The sequence below is a fragment of the Papaver somniferum genome, chromosome 1 (genome assembly GCF_003573695.1).
Source record: "Papaver somniferum cultivar HN1 chromosome 1, ASM357369v1, whole genome shotgun sequence".
Classification (NCBI taxonomy): Eukaryota; Viridiplantae; Streptophyta; class Magnoliopsida; order Ranunculales; family Papaveraceae; genus Papaver; species Papaver somniferum.
Genome location: NC_039358.1, coordinates 120,587,218 through 120,605,244, shown reverse-complemented (window position 1 = coordinate 120,605,244; position 18,027 = coordinate 120,587,218). Strand labels below are relative to the sequence as shown.

General features: G+C 37.9%; 1 pseudogene; it reads right to left on the bottom strand.

Annotated features, from left to right (window-relative positions):
* Positions 1-340: 340 nt before the first annotated feature.
* Positions 341-18,027, bottom strand: part of LOC113349986 — a 36,899-nt pseudogene continuing 19,212 nt past the window's right edge.

Sequence of the window (18,027 nt, the reverse complement as noted above, 5' to 3'; positions counted from 1 at the left end):
ACAACCGAAATGGAGGATATGGTTACATCATTCTTCGGTTTAGCAAATGAGGTGTTAAAAACTGCCGAACATGAGAAACGGAGTTCACGACTGTCCTGTCCTTGCCAATGTGCTCAAAAAAATTATAATGCTCCCAATTCACCATATTCTAATAGAATAAAATGATTTTTCACGCGTAGAATTTTATTATTCCTATAAAAAAAATTGAGTATTCTGACAATACAAAACAAAGATGAGACGCCTCAGAAATTGAAGACAAAAGAGTGGAGTGTATTTCATGAATCCAAAAGACGGCATGGCATGGCATGCGTCGTACATAATTAGGTTCTCCGTATAACATCTACAAGGTGAGTCTGGATATGTTTTTCACATATTCTATGTTCCTTGTGTTGATTGTGAATATCTTAGCCCCTCGATGATTCCTCATTGATGCAACTACATAAAAGCATGACATACACAATTTTCTTAAGGTGTCAACTTGAAGGTTCCTTATAATTTCCACAAATCTTACGAAACTTCATTACCTTTGGGCATGTCCCGTCCAAACTTGGGGATGCGTGTGGTACCTAGAATTGGGATATTAGATTCAAGAACTCTTAACACAGCAGGGAAAAATGATGAACTCAACAAGTCCATTTTACCAGCTTTATCAATGACGACTAACTCAATTTCTTCTTTAACATACATTAATCACATTTCAGAATGAAAGAACATGTCAACTAAATAAGTGAGCCAGATTTACTCAAATAGTTCCCATGCCTAGTCAGTTAGTGTGTTTTTTTTCTGATGTCTGATCCGTAGTCTGACCGCACATAATCTTACTTGGAGCTATTTGAGTCGGGTGTCATTTTGTACCTGACTCACTCTGACTTGAGGCAAGAAAAAAAAATAAACAACCCGGTTACATAGACTACCTGCAATTAAGGCAATGCTAGCGATTCAAATGAGTTGATATCCACTTTCGAACATCTAAAGTCACCACTTCAAACCCAACTCTCTCCATTCCTTCCCAATCTCACATATAAGTAATTTCACCATAGACGTAGTCGGCAAATATAAAAGAAGAAAAAATATAAAGGGAAGGAATGTGAAGTGAAAGTGCTCTTACTGGTATAGAAACCTTGTGCTTTCAAATTAGGATTAAAAGCTTGTAGTTGCGAGAAATCTCACAACTACACCCTTAGTAAAATCTATAAAACAATCTAAAAAATCATCATAAGAATCTCAAGAACCTTTATTAAAATCTTAGAACAAATACAAAGATATGAGAAAACCCTAACTTGGGAAGCAAATAATCTTTCTCTCTCCTAAATATCTTGTTTAATCTCTCTAAAAAGGTCTCTCCTCTTTACAAAGGCGCTCTGCTCCTTATATAGGAGTTTACATAGTGAAGGACAGCTAATAAAGCCCCTAATTTCGGATCTGACGTGCGTCAATGTCGCATAGGAGTTCATCATTGCCGCATGATTTATTTGTTGTCGCATAGATCTTCATGCCTTTCTCGTGATCTGGTGACATCATCTGGTTCGTCATCTTGGATATATCGTATGCGGTCATGTGCGCTTACTACTTATGGAGTTACTTCGCACATAAGACGAGTGTGTGGTATTTTGTATCCACATTTTGCCTCTTCTCATATCGTTCTTTTGGTAGAGAGGGAGGTATGAGAAATTCCAATTTGTTATTCTGCCACACCCGTTCGCCTCTTCACATTCTTCTTAACTGACATGTTTCCGTAATTTGGGCTTAACCATCTACACGTATTGACTCTTTCCCCTTTTAACCGTCACGTCTTGAGTTAACCGGTTATTTCTTTTACATATTTAATAACTGGAGTGAGGTGAGATAATCTTTTCCTTTGTTTATTCAACCTTCATCTTCTATGCAATTATTTGATCTTTATCTTCTCGAGGTCTTCGTTCTTTTTTCATAAAGATTTACCCAATGTTGTTCTTCTCTGAGCTTTATGGATTCTCATTCGAGGTTAGTATATTCTGCTTTGAATACTATTTTGTCTTTCTTTCCCTTGAATTTTCACTTTGCTATTGTTGATTTTCTACTGTGTTGTTATTGTTCTGCTACTGTTCTTCATATTCCCATGCTGGTTTTGTTGCGGCAAGAATTCTTCTTCTGGTAATATTCGTATTGCAGTTCCAAATCCTAAATATTCTTCGAGTTTCAAAGATGATGAGTCTCGCAAGAGGAAGCCTTCACATAACAAAGTAGTAAGAAATACTCTCTTTTCTTTAAAACAATATTGTTGCCTCTGTTTCTTATCTGTGTTGTTCTTCGTAGGATACTGAGAGCGAGATTGACGGCGAGAAGAAGAAAAAGGTTATTAAAGTTCGTTGAGCCCCCACGATCAATACTTCTCTTGTCATGTCGGAATTCAACTATAAGAATAAGGGTACTGAGGTTTCTCCTAATGTCAATGTTTACGCTCCCTTACAAGTCTTCGTTGCCTCAGCTTCTTTGGATGATTCTGCGCCTTCGAAGGAAATCTCCGCTCCTAAGGAAGCTACTTTAGATGATCATGCGGGTGTTTCTTCTTCTGAGAATGTGACCGCACCAATAGTGGATTCCACCGTTTCCACATTTGTGAATTTTCCTGCCTCAGCGTATTATACCGCATCAATGGAAGATACAGCCGCACTTGTTTCGGAGGGTACTGCTACCAATTCCTCTGCAGATGTTTTAATGACCGCTCCTTCTTATTCCGTGGTCTCTTCTTCCCCTTCCAATACCAAGCCTCTTCTGAAAATCATTAACGTCGCTCGCTCATCTGTTAATGATCCTTCCCAAGTTCGCATTTGTGATGCTCTTGTCAAGATATTAGGTGACTCTCCTCCAGATAAGTCTGCTAGGAGCAAAATCTTCTCACAACTGGATTCAAGTGTTAACCTTGATTTTGATCTTCTGGTAAATATTCTTTTGCTTGTAACTTTCTTTCTGTTTTAATTGATCACGCTTTCATATTTACATCTAAATTATTTCCTATTTTAGGATTCTCGTCGTCGCTTATTCCAAGCTGAGGGGTTTTCTGAGTCTAGCAACACCATCCAAGAACTTCACCGTCAAAATGCTAAGTCGAAGGCGGCTCTTCAAGCTGAATCTCTTGCGTCCGAAAATCTTCGCACTAAGAATCAAGAACTTATAGGTATGTTTATCTTTATTTTGTCAATCACTTAAAAGAAACTTTTTCTTGTATTCATGTCTTGAGTTTCTTCGTGCGTATGTTAGGACTTAAATCAGAAGTGTGTTATGGAGAGATTTAGCTATCAATATTCCGCTGAAGATGCTCGTGTGGACAATGAGAAATTGGAGAATCAAATAGATCAGTTAATTAATAATCATTCATATTCGCTTATTGAGAACCTAAAAAATGAGAATCTTTGTTTAGTTAATCACAATGAATTTCTGGACTCCCGAGTATCCCATCTTTCTGGAATGTTGTATAGCGCTGATTTAAGATACCAAACTTTATCAGACGAGAATCTGGTCTTGGCCGCAGAGAAGCGGTCTATCTTAAAGAAAGAGGTGATGTTTACGTGTCAATATCTTATTCTCCAGAAGGTTTGTGATGATCAAGAGGAATCCCTTCGCACGTTGAGGAATCAACATGATGAGTCTATGAAGAAAGTAACTTTGGAGAATGAGAAGATCATTCAGAGCAAGATAAATTTGACTGTGAAGATGAATAAACTTCGAGAAGAGCATAAGCAACTAAAGGGGTCTCATGATATCCTTGTGAAGGAAAAGTATTCTCTCTCTCAAGATGAAAATAAGATTCGATCTCGTCTTCAAGGTTTAATTGGTGATGATTTTGATGAGGTTATGAAAAATATGAAAAGTAGTGGTCTCGCTTTATCTCAATATCTCATTTCTCAGAGGGAAGGTAGTCACGTTGAGCTGACTGCCTCTGTTTACTTTATGTCATATCTTGTGGCTGCGAAATCGTTGCTCTATTAGTAATAAGATATCTTTTTTACAGAATCTGAGAGATCGCATCAATTTTCCATATCCAAGTTGAGATCTGATCTGGCCAAGGCTAATAGAGAGCGCACGATACTCTCAATAGCACTTACCTCTTCTCGAGACAGAGCGAATATGAGGTGTTTGTATCTTGGAAACTTAATGGAGGTTTCCATAGAGAACACTAATAAGAGTGCCGCTCGAGAAGCTCATGTTAAGGCTCAAATTCTCGCAAATCGAGTTTGTGTTGACAACTCACTTCCTCTAGTTGGATGCGGAACCTCTTGACATGGATGCGGATGAGATGCTTCCTGAGCCCGATAGAGACTATGATTATGTGAGCGATGATGATGAAGACGAAGAAGCCCTCCTTCAAGAGGATCATCCTGAAAAGGATGGATTTGGTGGTGGTCTTTCCAAAGATCCAAGCTCTGATGTTAAACCCAACAGCGAGGTTGATGTTGAAGTATCTGCACTAAATCAAGACGCGCCTTCTAATAATGCTTAGCTTTTCTTTTCTTTTCCTCTAATCTTCTGTGCGGTTTATCATGGAGTTTTAGATATGTATTTTTGAAGGATAATACCTTTCTTATGTTAATTCCCATACTTGCCTCTATTATTCTGCTTGTTAGAGATATTACTTATCCCCTCATCATGCGGTTATATTTGTGCGTTAATGAATCTTTAAGTATTTTTCTATCTTTCATTGCTTCTTTGTGATTTTCTTCCCTGCAAAATAGAAATTGTTATATTTTTAAATAATCTTAGGTTTTATATTGAGGTTTTACTGAGCCCCCTAGTTAGAGGTCTTATCATCCTCTCCCTTATTTTTTTCTTAAAATATTTTTATGCGGCAAAATCGCAGGCGGTCATTACCCTTTCGAGTAACGACCCATTGATCTTGCCTTATCACTTCTTGTATTTTTGCCTCTGCGGGATGTATTTATCCGTTAATACGACGAGCCTTATTACTCCCGTGAGTAAAAGCCTCATGATATTAACATTTTTGGCATAATTCAGCTCCCTAATGGAGGGTGCCGTCCTTATATTCCCCCTGAATGCCCCTTCAAGAAAGCTTACCCCTATCGGGTTAGGGTGAGCTCTTCCCATCTAGTGATGCAACAATCAGTTGTTTTCGCGGCCTCTTATCCCTCCGCCGATATGGATTTTGGTTAAGAGACCGCACCCTAAGTGGGTTTTCTTGAGGACCGAGTGCATCATAATCAAGACTTGTCAAGAGCGGCCAGGTGCGCTCCATACGCCCCGGGCACTCTTGACTCAACCGTGTACCTCGGCGCCCGGATCGAGTTTCTGCACTCCTTAGTAGAGAGCTTATTACTTTAGTCTTTCGACTAAGGCGCTCTACTGGATGGGATTTTATTTCACCCCAAATCTCCATGACTCAGGCTCCAGGGTCGGTGTAGCTTTCACCTGAGTCATGCTAATTATGGTTTTCCCCAATTGTGCGTTAGGTCTTATTTTGCTTCTTGCTATTATGTGAACTAGGGTGCACGCCACAATTGGATGCCTGACCTCCATAGTTTGAGGTTTTACTTCTGATGCCTTTTGTTAAGGTCTTATTTTTGCCTTTTTCTCATATGTAATACATGTAAAGAAGAAGAATTTTTCATTTTCATTTATACGCTTGATTGGGACAATTCTGATGTCTTCTTTCTTCTTTTATTCGCTGATATAGTATCTAATTAGAACCAAAGACCACACGACTCATTCAACTCTGTCCTTCTTTGTGCATCATTAATTTCACTCTTTAAGTATTTTCATCTTTTGTGCATGACTTATGGATAGTACTTCTTTAAATAAGTTCTATTCCAAGGGTGTTCAAGTCTTCGCCCTGTGTTACTCCCTTCAGGATCCATTAATTCATATGCTCCATTTCCAACAACTCTTTTGATTATATAAGGTGCATCCCATGTCTTCTATAGTTTTCCATCTCGTCCTCTCTGATAAGGTGGTATTTCTCTTAAAACTAGTTCTCCTGGTTGGAATTCTCTTTCTTTGACACGTTTTTTATACTCTCTGGCTAGTCTCTTGTGGTAATTCTCCATATGTTGTAGGACAACTTCTATATTTTCTTCTAAATCATCAAGCTTTGCCAAGATTAAATCTGGGTTTAAGTTCTTTTCCCATGTTTCTTTCTTTGTTGTGGGAATGATGACTTCAGTTGGTAGCACCACTTCGACTCCGTATGTTAAAAAGAAGGGTGACATTCTTGTAGCTTCTCTCCGCGTTGTTCTGTACGCCCATACTACGTTATATACTTGTTCGCACCATCCTTTATTGTGTCCTTCAAGCTTTTTCTTCAATATATCTGCAATTATTTTATTAGTTGCCTCAGCCTGCCCATTACTCTGCGGATATAAAGGAGTTGATTTTCCACTTTGTATCTTGAACGCGTTAAGTAGCATTTCTATGTTTTCGCCCTCAAATTGCTTTCCATTATCAGAGACTAATTGTACAGGGATTCCAAATCTGGAAATGATATTTTCAAATATGAAAGTGAAGACATCTCGATCTCGAATATGTTGGATTGCTTTCACCTCTTCCCACTTTGTAAAGTAGTTTGTTGCAACTATTAGATATCTCCTCTGCCCCATTCCTGGTGTGAATGGACCTACAATGTCTAGGCCCCATTTTGCAAATGGCCACACACTTGTTGATGAGTTTAGCGCTGCTCCTGGTGCATGTATCCTTTTCCCGTGACATTGGCATTCTTCGCACCATCTTGATACCTCTTTCGCATCCTCATGCATGTAAGGCCAGTAGTACCCTTGCATCTTTATTTTGTGGGCTAAGGGTCTTCCACCACTATGGTTCCCTGCTTCTCCATAGTATATTGCCTTTAAGATTTCCATTCCTTCCTTTCGCGTTAAACATCTGAGTGATGGTCCAAGGAAGGACCTTCGATAGGGTACGCCTTCTCTTAGTTCATAATTTGTCTCTCGACTTTTTAACTTATGAGCCTCCAATTTGTTCCTTGGGAATTCTCCTTTTTTCCAAATATAGATGGAGTTGGGCTCTCCAATCTGCGTCTTTACCCGCATGCTCCTCTTTTGCGTCATCCACTATCATTACGTTTGCGTCATATACTTCTTCTTTTTTGATTGACGGTGAAGAGAGCGTCTGTATCTTTATATACCTTGCGGATGGATCTATTAACATAGAAGAAATGAAAGCCAGTGCGTCTGCGAATCGGTTATCTTTCCTACATATGTGCCTCCAACTTATGCTTGGAATTTTTGCTGATAGCTCTTCAACGAGCTTCTTGTACTTCTGTAAAGATGGCTCATTTGTACTATACACTCCTTTTATTTGACGTATTACCAATTGTGAATCAATGGTTATTCTAGCGTCTTCTATCTTAATTTCAATTGCTAGTTTTAATGCGTGCACCACTGCTTCGTATTCGGTTTCATTATTGGTGGATGCAAACTCCAGCCTAAATGAGTAAGTCATTCTTGCTCCTTTTGGTGAAATGAATACTATTCCAATTCCGTTTCCTTCTCCATTTTTATGATCCATCCACTAGTATCTCCCATCTATTTGAGTTACGATCTGTTAACAAGTCTTTAGGATTTCCTTGTTCTTCATTTATATCCATCATCTCTTCTACATTTTCGTCTTCTTCTAATGGAAATTCTGCCAAGAAATCAGCGATAACTTGTGATTTTGGTGAAGATAGTATTTCATACTTGATCCCAAAGTGGCTTACTTGTGCATTCCATCTTTCTATTCTTCTCGATCTTTTCGAATTCTTCATTACTGATTCAATTGGCACTTTTGTCAGTACTTTAATCTTGTGGGCTTGAAAGTAAATTCAGAGATTTTGTGTTGCATCGTCTAATGCAAGGATAAGCTTCTCAATCTTTGAGTAATTTTTCTATGTGGCAGTGTAAGTTTTGCTTATGCAGTATATTGGCTTTTCAACTCCTTGATCCAAGAGAAGCAATACAACACTTAATGTGTGCGATGTTGACGCTAAGTATATTAATAAATCTTCTCCTGGCTCTGCTTTCTGCAAAATAGATAAATTCATTAAATTGTTATTAATTCTTTGCAGTGCTTTCTCACACTCTTCTGTCCATTCAAATTTGGTCCCTTTATTTAAGATGTTGAAAAAGTGTTTGCACTTGTCTGACGAGCGCGAAATGAACCGCCCTAATGAGGCTAGTAGTCCATTTAACTTCTGCACGTCTTTCACAGTTGCGAGATATGGCATATCACGAACCGCTTGCACCTTTTCAGGATCGACTTCTATTCCTTTCTTTGATACAATGTAACCTAAAAATTTCCCTGATGTTACTCCAAAGATACATTTTGCTGGGTGTATCTTCATCTTATATTGCCACATCTGTTCAAATATCTCTCTCAAGTTTTCAACATGGTCTTTCGCCTTTTTGATTTTCACCAGCATGTCATCCACATATACTTCTAATGTCGCATGAACCCATTTCACGAACAAATTTTCTACCATTATTTAATATGTTGCACCTGTATTTTTTATACCAAAGGGCATTCGATTATAACAATATAATCCTCTTGGAACGAAGAAAGCCGTGTGTTCTTGATCTTCTTCCGCCAATGGAATCTGATTGTACCCCGAATATCCGTCCATTAGTGATAATCTTTCGTTCCCTGATGCTGCTTCTACCATTTGCAGTATATCTAGAAGTGGAAAGTTGTCCTTTGGGCACGCTTTATTCAGGTCACTGAAGTCGATGCAGATCCGTATTCCTTTATTTTTCTTTGGTACTACCATTATGTTTGCTATCCATTCCGGGTAATTTGCTGGTCTGATTATTCCTGCATCCAACATTTTCTGCAACTATGCCTCTATTTTAGGATGATATTTTGTTGCTATCTTCCTTATCCTCTATTTGAATGGTCTTGCGTTCTTATTGATTACTAACTTGTGACATGCGACACTAGGATCTATGCCTGGCATTTCTTCCATGCTCCATGCGAAGACGTCTTTATATTACCGAAGGAGATTGATTGTTCTTTATTCTTCTTCTTTATCCATCTTTATTCCAATATTTAATATCTTTGGTTCTTCCTTTGTCCCCACGTTGATGTCTTTTGTTGGTTCTACTGCAGTGAAATTCGCCTTTGGTTCTCCTAACGGAGATGGTTCTTTTATTTTGTGCATCGGTTCGCCTTCTTTCTCTGGAATTTCGCTTGGTATTCCATGTATATTCTTATTTCTTATTCCTTCTTTAATTCTCTTGATTTTCTCCACTTATCCTTTCGCTTCTTTGCGCGTCCTTCATAATTATTTACATCTATTTGACTGTAGACTTTCACACTCCTAATATCTCCTTTGATTTCGCCTATTACACTTGGTATTAGGAAACACACGCATTGATGAAGAGTTGACGCTACTCCTTTTATCGCATGCACCCATGGTCATCCCAATAGCATATTGTATGGTGATTCTACATCAACTACGCATAGAGTTATCTTCGTTTCTATTTCTCCCAAAAGTATTCGCATGGTTATCTTGCCTTTTGGTTTTGTTGTCGTTTTATTAAAATCATGAATGTTGTATGTTGAGAGCGTCATATCCGAATCTTTATATCCCATACCCTTGAATGCGCGATAAAATAAGATATCCATCGAGCTACCCGTGTCTACCAAGGTTCTATTTATCGCTCATTCTTCAGATGCTTTCGTTCTTTCATTTCTTTCTTTTCGCTCTGCAGTTACCGTAACCACCAGGGGTTCTGCTCGCCTTAAATTTTCTTCTGGTATCTCATCTGCTACGAATGTTATCTTCTGCTTTTTCCATTCCTTCAAGGGAGATAGTTTTTCCACCGTCCTGATTTTTCTTCCTTCGAAATCACGTTTGTGTATTTTTCCTGTTATTCCTGCATGAAAATCATTGATAGCCGTTTTTGTTATTGAGGTACACTGTATACTCCTTCTTCCCTCTGTTGCTTTGATGATTCTTACTGCTTCCATTTGTTAGCTTTGTGTTTTAACATCTACCTTGCTTCGGTAATTGTTCTTCTGTTGGATCTGTTCTTGAATTTTTCTAGGTTCGTTACTTCTTTCGTCCATCTATGCGGAATCAATGATTTCACCAAATTTCTTAGAATAATATCTTCTCTTGACGAACTAAAGAAATGAAACTGTTATGAATGAAAATAACCTTTTGAGATGTAAATTTTTGGTTGGAAAAAGAAGAAGCAATCAATTGGGTTGTTGAGAAAGTAAAAGAGAAGATGTGCGTTCTAGTAAAAAACACCCAACAAAAACCTTTGCGGTTTGAATTGTGAGTGTAGTGGGTTGGACATGAGTCATAAGAGAAAGGATTATGTGTATGCTAAGAAGACGAATAAGGTGTACAAGATGAAGTCAAAGAAGTGTGGATGCCATTCAAGATTATTTTTTGGAGGAACGAACACACGAATAACATGTGGAGAATGAATAGAATTGTTATTATTTGGCATAACCATAAAGATCCGGAAAGTCTTGTTAGACACCCCCAAGTTGCCAAGTTGAAACAGAACGAGTTCGAACAAGTAAGAGCAAGTTGGGGAATTATACCAAGTAAGCTCCTTAGTAATTTTAAGAGGGATAACAAGAATAACCTTTCTTCATTGTCTACAATTTATGCGGCCAAAGAAACTATCAAAAGAATTGGATGGGATGGAAGAAAGGTAATGGAAGAATCACAATGGTTGGCCTACAAATAAAAATACAAGGTGAGACACCATGAGTCATTGGAGGTGAGGGTGGATCGTATTTTTCTTGCACATCCCGATATGATTCAATCGGCCCGGTGCTTTTACCAAATTTTGTTCATGGATTGTACTTACAAGACGAATAGGTACAACATGCCTTTTTTGAACATTGTAGGACAAATCTCGAACAAGCAATCATTCACAGTGGCATGGAGTTTTATGGATCGTGAGAAGGATGGGAGCTATATTTGGGAGTTGGAAACTTTGAAGCTTCTCTACCACGAAAATGAGACTCCCGGGGTTGTAGTGACCGATAATGAGCAAGCAATAATGAACGTCGTGAGGATAGTTTTTCCCAAGGAACAAAATTTTCTTTGCACGTGGAACATACAATGCAATCCTAGAAAGAATTTCAGGAATCATATCCAAAATCCAAAGGCAAAGAAAAGTAGTAAACGTGAAAAAGAAGAAGATGAACGTCTTAGTAAACTAACTAAAGAGGAGAGAGATGAAGAGAAAAAGAAAGAATACGAAGAATGGAAAGAAAGTGAGATTAAATTTGGGTAATTCATGAAAGCGTGGGATAAATTGGTTTGTTAGATGAGTGTGGCAAGATATGAGAGAAATTTTAAGGAGTTCGAGGATGGTTGGGGCACTAATTACCCCAAAGTAGAGGCATATTGGAAGAGACAATGGTTGATGGCACACAAAGAGAGGTTTGTGTATGCTTTTACTTACGACTATAAACATTTCAAACTTGAGTCCACAAGTATGGTAGAGAAAGCTCATGGGAGACTAAAAGGTCTACTTTTCACGAATCAAAATAGGATTGTGACGGTGCAACATGCTATCCATGAGTACACTAATAATGATATCAACAAGATAAGAAAGCAATTCAAAGAAAGTAGGCACAAGAAGTTAAAGTGATACAGGGAGGATGATTGGTTGCTTTTTGATATACATTGCAATGTCTCTCATTGGGCAATACATTTTATGATGAAACATCTCAAGTTGTATCAAAAGTATGACGACCCAAGCACTCCTTGTAATTGTATGATAATGAAGACTATCGGACTTCCAAGTCGTCATATGCTTAGTAGGTATAAAACTATGATTCCGATTGAAGATACTGATCCTTATTGCAAACAGTTATTTTTCATCCCGGCTCCAAGAGAAGCTCCCGTTGAAGAGTTTAGCGACATGGAACTTGAGATAATAATCCTCGACAAGTACCCCACATTGAATAGGTTGGAAAAACAAACTATGAAGAACAAGTTGATGTCGATTGTTTATCCTTTTATGGAAGAACTTCAAGAACCCTTGAAACAAGATCCAACGGGTAGACCACCTACCATAAAGACAAGGGAAGAAGAAACGGAACAATTGAAAGAGTATTTGAGTAAAACATACAATCCATCCGGACATGATTATACCGAGGCGGAATACAAAGAGGAGCCAGCTAGAAAGAAAAGAGGTCGTCCGAGGAAAGAAACAACTACACCAACGGTTTCAAACTTGAATCCAAACAACACTCCACTTATTATTGTAAAAGAAAGGGGTCGACCGAGGACGGAAACACCCACACCAACGGATCAACAAGTGAACTTAAAGATTACACCTCCTAATGAGAGTCAAGCAATTTAAGGAGATGTTGTGAAGAAAAGAGGTCGTCTGAGGAAGGTAGTAAAACTATTATTGGATGAGTATCTCGTACATATCCCTCAAATAATTCGAGAGTTCGTTACTGGTACCGACGACGTACCAAAGTATGGAAACTATGGGTTTCACGTTGCCTCCCAACAATTGGGACACCTAGGTGGAGCGATTGAGGAGAATCTCACCTTATGTCAATATATAAGAAAGAAGATGGTTGCCCGACTAGAAAAAGACATGGAGTTTTATATCTCAATGATGCTAGAAGAATCTTCGATGGAAGGCAAATAAGCGACTTTCAAGGAATTGCTTACTAGTATTAAAGGACCGGAGGGAAATTGACTGATTAAATGGGAGCATTGGATGAGAATGCCGGATTGTGGCCATCTATTGGCGGATACGTGGTCATGCGTAGTTCATTTTTTTTAGTAACGGAGGTGGTCTAGCATTTGCACCAAAACATGCAGTTTGTATGGAGAAACTCAAGTATAAAAGAATTGTTATGGCTTTGGTGGATAACAATCATTTTATTGGTATACAACTAAACAAGGAATGTCCATTACCTTCTCTTTGTAGGTTTAGCTTTTGGGAAAAGTTCATAAACAACAAGATAAAGGAATAGAAGAAACTTTATGAGGACAACATGAACCTTTGGAATGCTTTACATGAGTCTATCAAAGGTCTCATAGATTTTAGTCAAGGAGGTTTAATAGATTTGAATGAACTCTCTCCAATAGATTTGAGCGATGGGTGATTGTGCTTAGGAAATAAGGAATATTTTTGTAATCGCATTCGTATTTTGTGTAATGTACTTTGGAGTACTACAAATGAATTAAATGGATTTGGTTTTTTTGGTGTTTACTCCTTCCAATTTATATATGTTGGCATTGTTTTGTATTTCCGAACCATCCGACTTAAGTGTTTTACTTATAGGTCGGCATCATAATTATCATACAACCTTTCCGACCATACAGTCTGACACAATTAGTTTGAATTTTCCCCAGTGCCGGCAAGTTATAGTTTTGTCTGATAGCCGACTATGTATCCCCGACAACACTAATAAAGAAAGCCTGGGATGGTCGGCATGGTCGTGGTACTATTACAACAATGACTAAAAAACTAGTCGTCAATGTTGAAGAAAAAAAACCTTGCCGACTAAAAAGGAAAAAATGCTATTGTTCTTGTATGTTCTTCACTTACTAGTCATCATTGTAGTATGATAAACACAATGGTGACTGTACTGCCGTCGACATGCTTAGAATTTTGTATTATGCTGACTAAGTTGGAAATATGTAACTTATAGTAATATAGATCAACCTTGACGACTATGAAGAAGTCGTCATTTTATATAAACTAAAACCTGCCGACTGTAACATTTTTAGTACACTGAGATGCACTCAACACTTAATTAGAGCATACAAACCTTAAAAACTGAATCATAACACATTTGGGACATATATAGTATCTTTTTCCGGTACACAATTTTTTAGAAGAGGTAAGTAGCTTCATGTTACCGTCGCAACATGGATCTATGCATGGCAGAAGGTTGATTTTAGCAACTTCGTCTTCATATGGAGTTAGGCGCTCATCTATCTAATAGAAAAACCCATAGCATGTGGATATTGAAGCATACGGTTGATATACATCTCCTATTGCAGCTTTCATGAGAAATAAGAACCCCTTATAACCATCAATGGGATATTTGATGCCTTCAAATGTACAATCATTTGCAAAATAACTGCTTAGTGTACAAAGACCACAAATAATTAGTAATGGTGCACTTGAATCTTCCATTCTTTATGCATGGTTGAAGATGAAGTTGAAAGTGCTTTTATATTAACAACACACTTAATGTTTTGATTTTGAAAATTATAGATGTTGAGCATTCAATGGATTGTACTTTGTACTTAAAGTAATATTTTTATACTACTAACATGTTATAGGTCACGTTTGTCGTATGGGTACATAATTTAATACCCCAACGACTATAAGCACTCGGCAAAGTCGAGAATTTCAAACCATGCCGACTTACTACTACTCTAACATTGTTTAAACCTGCAGAAAAAGACTAAGTTTCTAAAGGGGCCAATGACGCTTTGTACCACAACAGAAGTTAACGAAATACAAAATACCACAATTTAACATAATAGCATTCCATTTTTGTTGACTAATTCGCTCCCAACAAAAAATAGACTTTGGGTCGCACATGCATAACGATATGGGATCTAGTTTTCAGGCACGATTGATTTGGGTTATTGGAGATCAGAGTTTTCCAATTTTCAGGCATCACTTCATTCAGCTCAATGAATAGCTAGGACAGGGACGATTGATCTTTTTTTATCGATAAAATAAATGGTTGTTGTAATGAAAGAGTGTTGATTTGGTCGGTAAGTTTGTGACAGAGGGTTTCCAGTAAAAGAGTTTTAATTAGGCTCGTGATGGAAAACTCTTCATGGTCCTTTAAGGTTCTGATCAGATTTACATCGTTTATGTGGGGTTCGTTTGTTGAAGGACTACTTAGGATTTCCATTCACGTTGGTTCGGCAGAAGTAAGTGTGTGTTGCAGCCGATTAACTGTATGGTATAAGAAAGTTTAAAATTGATTTGTTATGATGATTCATGTCAATCTAAAAAACAGTATCTTGTGTAACTGATTTGAAATCTCAATTCGTGAGACTTCAATAGGATGTTGTTTCAATTATTTTTACTTCTTCTTCAAACAGTAGAATCCCTAATGAGAACCAGAAACAATATCCATTAGTTATTAATTTTCCTTAATCTGGCCATTAAAAATAGTTGCAGATATGTCATACACCTATCACTCGAGTAGCGCAAATATGGTGCTATAAAGTTAAGAGTCTGCCGGTGTTTACTCGCTTAAACGGCTTTGGGCCACACGTAGTTCATGTGTCGCACATCCATCAAATAAGAAACACAAAAACTGTGCTATTAAGTTAAGAGCCCTTCGGATCGGCGTCGCACATTATTTTCAATGTCTTTAATCAATCTCACTGGAGTCGCGTATTCAGTGTTACTTTTTGCTAGGAATATTACTGACATTTCGCAAATGAGTCGCACATGTGACGTGTATATAGTGGTATTTTGCAAGATAAAAGAGTAAATATGTGGGTGGACAAAACCCTCGATTTTGATTGGTTGACCGAAGAAAATTGTTTAATCTGAGTGCAAAACTCGTTTTGCAGAAATTTTCAGAAGGGTAACTACCTTCAAACTATATTAAATCCTGAAAAATTGATGCATTTTCTGCATGTTCTCCCGAGTTTTTTTTCCTGCAATGCTGCAACATCCTGCAAAATTAAATTCTCTCCTGAGATTAAGTTATCTACAGTTTTATCTACAAATATTAAGTTACCTTGTTAGCCTCATTAAACATTTATTTCAAAAAACTCAATTCATTAAAAGTTCTCACAAAGCCAATATTACAGTTCTAACTGGATTCCTTACAAGAACACTAGTTGCGCAGAAAAGATCCAGTTTATTACAATCGAGATCAACATATGCATTTACAGTACTCTCTGCAAAGAATCCCTAGTTACTAATTGCTAGCATTTACAGCATAGCTCAAATCATGCATCTTGTATTGTATTGTCCAAAATCTGAAGGCGGCCTTGGGATTGCTAGAATGAAGATAGTAAACAAAGCCATGCTGATGAAGTTGTGGTGGAATAACAAAAATTCCAACAAGAAATGGGCCAGGTACATGCGGGCTAAATTCTTGAAGGTAAATGGTGAACTTGTCGATTACAATCTCAAATCTTCTATTATGCCGGGCATTAGATGGATTTTCAGACATGTGGAGAACAATACAAGATGCATGATTGGAGACTATCGACATACTTCTCTATATTTTGATAATTGAAATGGCCAACATAGCATTGCTTCTGTAGAGAGATGAAGAGCCTGTTGTTGTTGTTGGGTATGAAAGTGATACACCCACTAAAGATTCACTGGAAAGTCTGGAAAGGGAGATTGCAGAGGACGAAGCTAACCCTGTCCTAAAATAGAGAATTGAGGAATTTCGCGAAGATGAGAGACTTCGGATTAATAACTGGGTAATGTTGCTGCTAAATGTTGCTCAACACTGAATAAGTAGAACGGTTATAACTTTTTAAATGCAATATGATGAAGTCATCTTTTTCATATTGTCCGACGATTGTGTCTCGATAATGCTGGAGATGCAGGATGTCTTCTATAAACTAAAACTACAATCAAAGAAATGGAACATGTACAAAACTAAAATATATTGAAAACAAGTGTCTCTTAATAGTTTCCCTGCAATGCTCTAGGTTCGCATAAGGTACAACGTGTTTGAAATTGCATCTTTGATTCTCTATCCAGTCTAATTCACTTGAAGGAGAGGCATATACATACCTAGTCTTAATCTACAATTTGGCAAAGGGACAAATTACGAACATCACTATATGTTTGATCTGTATATCTTCTGTCAAATAGTACATGACTAACAAACATTGGCTTGCATTTCAAAAATTATGAATCAGTGTCAATACTTCTATTTATGAATGAATGAGAATGACAGGCCACATGTTCAACACATGCCAGGATTTGCGAATTCTACGGTATTTTCGAGTTGCACATAGGACTGTGAAGCTTATCATCCCAATGGAGTGTTTATGGAGGCCACCAGAATGTGAAGAAATTTTAACTTGTTGTGATGGGGCCTCAGAAGGTAATCCGGGACCTGCTGGCTCGGGTACAGTGGCAAGAAGTAGCAGTTGTGAAGTGCTTGGGGCGTTGAGCATCAGTCTGGGCTCCATAACTAATTAGCGGATTGGAATGGGCTAAGCAGTTTGGCCATGAGAAAATCCGTGTGCATTCTTCGCTGACTCTATGCCATTACGACAAAGATGGTTAGCAGTGAAAGCTAATTATGCGTACATGACATTTTAGCATGTATATCGTGAGATAAATTTTGCAGCTGACGAAGTGGCCAAGAGAGGTTGTACGCTACATCTTTGTGCGACAGAAAGTTACATTGGCAGACCTCCCTTTTTAGATTCTGTAGAATGGCCTGATAGGCCATGTTAGAACATAGCTCGGTCGACCTCGCATGCGTTGCTATATCAAGCATGTTTGTCAATGTTAGTGATCAAAACTATGAATCTTGATTTCTAGTCTATTATAGCTAAGTCTCAGATTAGGATAGAAAAGTGTAGTTGAGCTCAAGGACTTCATGATGTAGACACCCCAATTTTGCACAGTCACGAAAGTATGCCGCGAGATCCTATCCCAAACGGTCATAAGTGTCATAATCCTGCTAGCCCAAAATGATTGTTAGGAGTTAGAGACCCAAATAGTAAAAGTCCTAACTAAAAGCCACATGTACGCTGCAGCACTAGACCATCCAACTTTAGCCAAGTGTTTTTTTTTTTTTGGCCGCAAACGGACAACAGGTTCATTTCATAAACCATGCACCCATTAATACCCGAGGTCCACCACCCCACTAGAGCTAGACGTCCAAGTTCAAGGTGTTGACACCAATATAGGAACCGAGTAACCAAAATGAGTTAGTCGCCAGCCAAAAGTAATATGTTGACATCCCGTTTATCTTTGTTCCCAAGTCTTTCCATGTTAACAAAATCCTAAGATTAAGTGATATATTCTACAATTATGGTAAATGAAATAAAATAATTTTTAAAATATGAAATAATATTTGTTA